Source organism: Triticum dicoccoides, unplaced genomic scaffold, assembly GCF_002162155.2.
Source record: "Triticum dicoccoides isolate Atlit2015 ecotype Zavitan unplaced genomic scaffold, WEW_v2.0 scaffold31676, whole genome shotgun sequence".
Taxonomy (NCBI): domain Eukaryota; kingdom Viridiplantae; phylum Streptophyta; class Magnoliopsida; order Poales; family Poaceae; genus Triticum; species Triticum dicoccoides.
In genome coordinates, this window is record NW_021262777.1 from 9,090 (window position 1) to 17,018 (window position 7,929).

The window sequence follows — 7,929 nt, forward strand, 5'->3', positions numbered from 1 at the left end:
TAACCTTGCAGGGAAAATTGAATCGTTTGTTCCTCTACTTCGGCTAAAGAATGAAGCCGAATTTACTTGGGGGGCAAAGCAACGATATGCTTTCAATAATATAAAGCAATGCTTGTCAAATCCTCCAATATTGCGGGTGTCGTTGTCAAAACCGGCGGATCTCGGGTAGGGGGTCCCGAACTGTGCGTCTAGGCGGATGGTAACAGGAGACAAGGGACACGATGTTTTACCCAGGTTCGGGCCCTCTTGATGGAGGTAAAACCCTACGTCCTGCTTGATTGATATTGATATTGTGGATGTTTACAAGAGTGGATCTACAACGAGATCAAGGAGGCTAAACCCTAGAAGCTAGCCTATGGTATGATTGTTGTAATGTATGTCCTATGGACTAGGGCCATCCGGTTTATATAGACACCGGAGAGGGCTAGGGTTACATAGAGTCGGTTACAATGGTAGGAGATCTACATATCCTTATCGCCAAGCTTGCCTTCCACGCCAAGGAAAGTCCCATCCGGACACGGGACGAAGTCTTCAATCTTGTATCTTCATAGTCTTGGAGTCCGGTCGATGATGATAGTCCGGCCGATGATAGTTCGGCTGATGATGGTAATCCGGCTATCCTGTCACCCCCCCAATCCAGGAGTCCCTCAGTAGCACCTGAACCAGGCTTCAATGACGATGAGTCTGGCGCGCATATTGTTCGGCATTGCAAGGCGGGTTCCTCCTCTGAATAATTCATAGAAGATTGTGAACACCAGGATAGTGTCCGGCTCTGCAAAATAAATTCCACATTCCACCATAGAGAGAATAATATACAAATATACACAAGTTCAATCTGCTGACGTTTTTTGCGGCGTGACATCACACCACTACCAAGCCATTATGTTTTTTTATTTTACCACCTCAGCGCATTTAGCGAAGCGGTTGCACGTCTTGTCGAAGCAGAGATCGTGTTTCCCCTTAATCCGGGATTCTCATCAATACGGACGTGGGTAACCCAACCGTGCCATTGATGGTGACGCTTGGGAGATAAGCGAGTTTTACCAGGCAGGTGGGGACGCATAGTCTTCGTCCGCCTAAATATAAGGGATAAGGATTCACCTTTTCACCTACGCCTTCTTCCTCCTTTGCTCATCCATCTCCGCGAACTTGAGCTCCAGCGCCCAAGTTCGCGCATCTCGTCTCGACCTTCTCCGACCATGTCCGGAGCGGGAGGCAAGTGGATGACCTCCTCCGTTACAGAGGAGCACATCGAAAGGCTGTGCGGCGCCGGCTATCTGTCCGGCGACATCGCGCACCGGCTGCCCGACGAGGGGCAGCTCATCCCCACCCCCAGGCCCCATGAGAGGGTCGTTTTTCTTCCCCATTTCCTCCGCGGACTGGGCTTTCCACTTCACCCCTTTGTCTGGATGCTCATGTTCTACTACGGCCTGGATTTTGATGATCGTGGAATCCGTCAAGGGATGGCAATCGGGGTGGTTCTATATCACCGTGCCGCGCGACCCTACATGGGCGGCGGCCCCCGAGTTCAGATCTGGTATCCCCACGCAGCTCACCTCCTGGAAAAAGAAGGGCTTGCTGTGGGATAGTTCGGAGGAGGTGACGGGACTCCAAGCCTGTATCTAGAAGCTGGTGAAGAAGCTCAGGCTCGTTAACGTGGTCCAAGTCATGCTCGTCCGCCGGATTCTCCCATGCCAAGAGAGGGCATTCAATCTGTGGGAGTTTGATCCGGAACAGCACCAGGCATTGAGCGGGCTCTTCGACACGACGTACGAAGGTGCCTGGAGGGTGCTGTTTAAGGGCGCCAAAGCCCCCACATCCGCGACTGAAGATCGCGGATTCCGCTCGCAGCGCCAAGCTGACGAGGTAAGTGATTCTACCCCTTTACGGGACACTTGCTTTTCATAGTTTGACTCTATGCAGGTTTTGATTTCCCCCTTTCCTTTGACAGGACTGGATGAGGAAGGCGGAGCAGATCAACTGCCTGGCTCCCATGCCAGAAGACCCAATAGACACTCGCACGTGGTCCCGGCACCGCACGTGGTGCCGGACAAGAAGGCCAAGAAGGAGTCCACGGGTACTCGAAAGAGTTCCCGTTTTCAGGTGTCCGACAACTCCGAGGCGGACTCCTCCCCCGAAAACGAGGAGGAGAAAGAGGACTCTCTCCTAGAGGAGGGAGAGAGGAAGAGGAAGGCTTCCCCAACAGGGGAGGCCGAAGGGTCCAAGAAGGGAAGGACTATTCCCCCGGACAGCTCCGCCAACATCAACGTTGGCGAGGAAGAATGGCCTTCAAGGGCCAGGCCTCCGGCGAGATCGTAAGTACCCAGATTCCTGAATGATTTATAATTTCTTGTTATGTCACATAGCGTCCTTCTAATGCCGCATATTGCCTACAGTCCGGCCGATGATGATCTCCCCGCTTCATCGAGCGGGTCATTGGCTCCGTCGGATGTGGACTCCATCCCGGCGGCCTCCACCCCTCGCGCCACTGAGGACGCCGAGGTGGGGTCTCAGGAAGGGACCCATCAGGGGGAGGCTCCGGAGGCACCACAAGGCGGCCTCCCGGACTTTGCGCCGCACTCCACATCGGAACCCGCAGTGGTTCTAGAGTCCGGCCGGCGGCCCCTTTGCAAGAAGGGCAAGACCATGACGCTGGCGGCCTCCGTCCAACCGGAGGCGCCGGACAGTTTGTTGGAGGCGCTCCAAGGCGCTTCCATCAAGGAAGAACACCGCACTATCATGAGTGCGGTGATTCAGAAGGTGCAGCTCGCCAAGAGCGGGCTGTCCGAAGCCTGCAGTAGCCTTCTAACAGGCTTTGAGGTAAGAAGTTAAAATTATGTAATGTAATACCGCATAGATAGTAGCCCCTGATGCTCGGTTCGGTGTTCGAAAAGAAAAGCCAGATTGAGAATCTGAAAAAAAAAGATATACGCAGGGTTGCTAAAAAATTATGTCAATATGGGTGTGTAGGCTGCACTGCTGACCTCTGCCGCACTGACTGCGGAGGTCGGTGCTTTGAAGCAGGAGCTTGAGCGGTCTGAGCAAGAGCTCGGCCGTGCCAAGAAGCAGCTCTAGGACAAAGAAGGTGAGTTACACCACTTTGAATAGTTACCTTACAGAAAAGGATTTAGGTTGCAATAAAAAAATAACAAGGATAACATGGGTACCGCAGGGGCAAACGAACGAGGTGGCAGCCCTGAAGGAGGCCATGTCCGCGGCCGAACATAATGCGGCCGTGGAACGGATGGAGCGAGAAAAGCAGGAGGCGCAGGTGGCGGTGGTTCGGCAAGAGCTCCAGGCTCTCATGGAAAAGCATGAGAGTTTGGAGCGTGACTCCAAGACTCGAGAGTCCGAGCTTGCCTCGGCTCTCGAAAGTGCCAAAGCCGCCAAGGCCGAGGCCCATAAGGCCCTTCAGGAGGTGGAAGATGTGAAGAAAATAGCGGCGGGTAAGGCATTTTTCATGCAAAGCAAGCATGTTAATGTAAACTACCTCACACTTACCCGAATTCGGAGCTCTCCAGGGGCGTTTGCAGATTTGCCTCGTAGTGTATCCGATGCCGCCGTATTCTACCGTGGCGAGGAGGGAAGCTCAACGGAGAAGGTCTTCTGGTCTCAGTATGCTGAGCCCGGCCATTCGGTGCCTCCTAGCGACCAGCTGAAGCAGCTGGTCGAACTCCACAAGGTAGCCGAGGAGGCCATGAAGGGCCTCATAGTCCGGTTGTGGCCTGGAGAGGCCATGCCCGGGAGCTATTTCAGCCTCGTACGACGGCTGGTGGATGCATGCCCCTGGGTGGAGGTCATCAAGCGCTCCGCCTGTATTGAAGGTGCTCGTCGGGCCCTTGCCCGCGCAAAAGTGCATTGGGGCAAGCTGGATGCAGAGAAACTGATCACTGACATGCCGCCAACGGGCAAGGAATATCGTACGCCCGAAATGTACTATAAGACTATCCTGAAGGGTGCCCGCAAGATTGCGGATGAGTGCCCTCGAGATGTAATTATTGAGTAAACTCGCTATGTAGTATCCTGTGCACTTGAAAACGTTGTTCATACGTGCTAAGCAACGCTTGTTTTAATTTAAAATATTACCTTCCGTACGGCTGCTTATAAAATCTGAGAGATGGCAAGTCGTTGGCTTCAGCCCCCATGGCACTAGTGCTGGGGTGTTCGGGATAAACTTGAGCACTCTTGTTCCCATATTTGGGTCCATCTAGGGAGGCGCTCAACACAACGAACAAGGCAACCGGACTTATAATGCTTGAACACTCTCACTTAGCCATAGAATTTTATAATTTTAAATTTCGGCGAAGCCCCTAGTATTCGGAAGACCGAATTTGGGGCGCTATCCACGCCTTCATCGGACATTATCCGGAACTTCGCTCGAAGCGGCGTAGGCCTTTAAGGACCCGAAAAAACCTCTCGAACAGCGACCAGTCTCTCGCCTTATCATGACGGTCAGTTTTATCACGACTCGGACCTCGGCCTAGACCCGAACGATGCCGAAGGCTTGGCCTGGCGGGACAGGAACAGGGCCGAGGTGGAGCTGGAGGTGCCGTCGGTCCGGGATTGGCCTGGCGCGAGATGCCGTAGGGCACGGTGGTGGCAGTGACGGTCTTTGAGCCGTCGTCGGTGAGGGAGCGCGGCAGTGAAGGCCGGCTGAGGTGGTGATCCTTGACCGGGAGGTCGTGGAGGTGGAGGATGATACCCCGCCGCGGGCGGACGCAGTCGAGCGAGCGGATACTGATGGTGGTGGAGGCGGCACCGTTTTGGAAGTGCGGGCGGCGGTGCCGGAGGCGCAGCCGATGTTGGAGGAGGCACTGCGAGCGGCTGTGCCAGAGGCCACCCTGGCAGCTGCGCCGGTGGTGGCGCAGCAGGCCGTCCTGGCGTCCGGACCAGAGGCAGCGACACAGGGCGTCCCGGCGTCTGGATCATCAACGGCACCAGGAGGGGCGTCGGAGGAGGTGCTGGCCACGTCGAGAGTGGCTAGTGGGGAGCACGCCTTGGTGCCCCGGCAAGGAGGGTGCCGGGCCGCCGCGCCGCAGCCGGCGCGGAGCGGGGCCGCCGTGGACTTCGGGCCTCAGACCCAGGAGGAGACGGCGTTGGACGCTGTCAGCCGCCGCTTTCGTGGCCGGACGGACCAGCTCGAGGCCTTCGTCAAGGGCGAGGTGTAACGGACGCGCGACCTGGAGCACGCCGTTTTAGTAAGCCTTCTCTTTCTTATAATTTCTTCTTTGTGGGGGCGCACCAGCGCACCCACTGGGTGTAGCCCCCGAGGTTTGGGCCAACTACATAGTAGTTGGGTCGAATCTTCAGAGTGTTGGCCTTGTTCTGACCTCCGCCTTCTTCAGCATATCGCCGCCTTCCGGGTCGCCGCCTTCAACCATCTTTTGTGCAAGCTCCTGGAGCTCAAGGAGCAGCTCGCCGTCAAGGAGGAGGAGCTTCGTGTCGCCGCAGGTATCGTTGTGCTCTTTTCTAGTGGGGGCGTGCTAGCGCACCCACTGCGTGTAGCTCCCGAGATTCGGGCCAACTATGTAACAGTTGGGCCAAATCTTAAGTCTTGCTTTCTTATTTGCTGAATCCTTCTTTTTCGCAGCCGAGGTGCTGTCCTGGCGGACTCGTCTGTTCTGGGCCAGTCATCACTGTCACGCCCAATATGCGACCCTATCCAAGAGGAACTCAAAGGTCCCACCAAGGATAGACCCGCATATTGAAACGCTTTTGCAAGGTGGATATCATTACATCAACATTACATAAATAGTTGGGGATACATACAAGAGGCATACAATGCCACACAAATACAACATCATCTTACATAAGAGCAACATCCGACTACGGATGAAACACAAACAGAAAACTCAAACGACATCCACCCTGCTAGCCCAGGCTGCCGACCTGGAACCTATCCCCTGATCGAAGAATAAGCAGAAGAAGAACTCCAAAACAAGCAAGCATCGCTCTCGCGTCAACATCATCGCATAACCTGTACCTGCAACTGTTGTTGTAGTAATATGTGAGCCACGAGGACTCAGCAATCCCATTACCATGGGTATCAAGACTAGCATAGCTTAAAGGGAAAGGAAGGGGTAAAGTGGTGAGGTTGCAGCAGCGACTAAGCATGATATGGTGGCTAACATACGCAAATGAGAGCGAGAAGAGAAACAAGCGGAACGGTCGTCAACTAGTAATGATCAAGAAGTGATCCTGAGCTCCTACTTACGTCAAGCATAACCCAAAGACTGTGTTCACTTCCCGGACTCCTCTGAGAAGAGACCATCACGGCTACACACGCGGTTGATGCGTTTTAATTCGGATCTGGTGTCAAGTTATCTACAACCGGACATTAACAAATTCCCATCTGCCACTTAACCGCGGGCACGGCTTTCGAAAGATAATACCCTGCAGGGGTGTCCCAACTTAGCCCATGATAAGCTCTCGCGATCAACGAAGGATATACCTTCTCCCAGGAAGACCCGATCAATCTCGGAATCCCGGTTTACAAGACATTTCGACAATGGTAAAACAAGACCAGCAAGACCGCCCGATGCGCCGACATCCCGATAGGAGCTGCACATATATCGTTCTCAGGGCAACACCGAATAAGTTAAGCGTACAGGTACCGACGTAACCCAAGTTGCCAAGGGATGGTCCCGCACGATGCTCTAGTTTGGACCAACACATAGACAAGCATTGGCCGCCAGGGGGGGGCTATAATAAAGATGACCCTCGAGAGAGCGACTCCCAAGGGAAAAGTAGGTGGTGGTGAAGCAAATGGTAAAACCAAGGTTGGGCCTTGCTGGAGGAGTTTTATTCAAAGCAAACTGTCGAGGGGGTCCCATAAATCACCCGACCGCGTATGGAACGCAAAATCTGGGAACATAATACCGGTATGACAGAAACTAGGGCGACAAGTGTGGAACAAAACACCAGGCATAAGGCCGAGCCTTCCACCCTTTACCAAGTATATAAATGCATTAATAATATAAGAGATATTGTGATATCCCAACATAACCCTGTCCACCATGGAGCAATCTTCAACTTCACCTGCAACTAGCAACGTTATACGAGGGGCTGAGCAAAGCGGTAACATAGCCAAGCAACGGTTTGCTAGGAATGGTGTCAAAGGTTAGAGGTTCATGGAAATTTGGGAGGCTTGAAGAGCAAATGATAGGTAACGCAACATAGCCATAGAACGAAGCAACTAGCATAGCAATGATAGTAGTGAGATCCAAGGTGACGGTCATCTTGCCTGAAATCCTGCTAGGAAGAAGAACGAGTCCATGAAGAAGATGAAGCCACGAAGACGAACCACACGTAGACGAACGAATCCTCACGATCGCAATGAAACGGGAACTAGCGAGAAGAAGCGCACAACACGGTAAACACACCACCCATAGAAAAGACATGATGCACAACAAGCATGATGCATGACAAAGCTACATGAAGCTACTCATGGCAAGAGACGATGCAAACAAGAGCAACACACCAAAGCAAGTTTAAATGAGGCCGGGAACAACATATAACAATTCCGGTAAGTCCTCATATGCATATTTCGAAATTGGTCCAGATCTGAATAAACCTTATGTTCAAGTTGTTAAACAGCAAGTTAAGATACACCAAGATGATCTACACGAAATTCTAGTCAAGTTACATATAAAGTTCATTTAGTTCGGAGCTACGGCCTAGAAGATATGAACAAAACAAGTTAAACATGGCATTGATGCAAAATGCATACAAACATCAAGCAAACACTCTCAAACAAGGATGCAACATGTTAAGATGAAGCTACATGCAAAATCAAGCAAGTTTCATATAGAGCACAATCGAAACGGAGCAAGGGTTCAACACACACCCTCTATACAAGTTATAGCAACAATATGTCCAAAACAGCAACTAGACATATTGCAAGCATCAAAACAAAATGCTACAGCATCT